Source organism: Tupaia chinensis, unplaced genomic scaffold, assembly GCF_000334495.1.
Source record: "Tupaia chinensis unplaced genomic scaffold, TupChi_1.0 Scaffold149248_1, whole genome shotgun sequence".
In the NCBI taxonomy this organism is placed as follows: domain Eukaryota; kingdom Metazoa; phylum Chordata; class Mammalia; order Scandentia; family Tupaiidae; genus Tupaia; species Tupaia belangeri.
Window position 1 is genome coordinate 19,468 of NW_006209094.1, and position 361 is coordinate 19,828.

A 361-nucleotide genomic window follows, 5' to 3' on the forward strand; every position below is an offset into this window, starting at 1 on the left:
TCCCTGTGGAAAAGCCGAGGCCCCCTCCACCTCACCTGAGGGGACCCCAGCTTCGACCAGCCCGGCGTGAGATAGTAGATGATGCCGTCCGAGGCTCCGGGCAGCAGCGAGCGCTCCACGCACCAGCAGCACCACGAGGACCACGTAGGGGAATGTGGCTGCTCAGAGGGGCCCCAGGCCCCCATCTGCCCCAGCCTGAGGCAGGCCGACTCCCAGCACTGCAGAGAGCTGCCTGGCCTGGCCAGGCCACGCTCCCACACCCCGACTCCCCCCCCTCCACCCCGTGGGCGGGGGTGCTGGGAAGTCAGCAGGGAGGCCAGCCGGTAGCCCCGCGTTTGATTGCTCAGAGACCAAGCTCCCC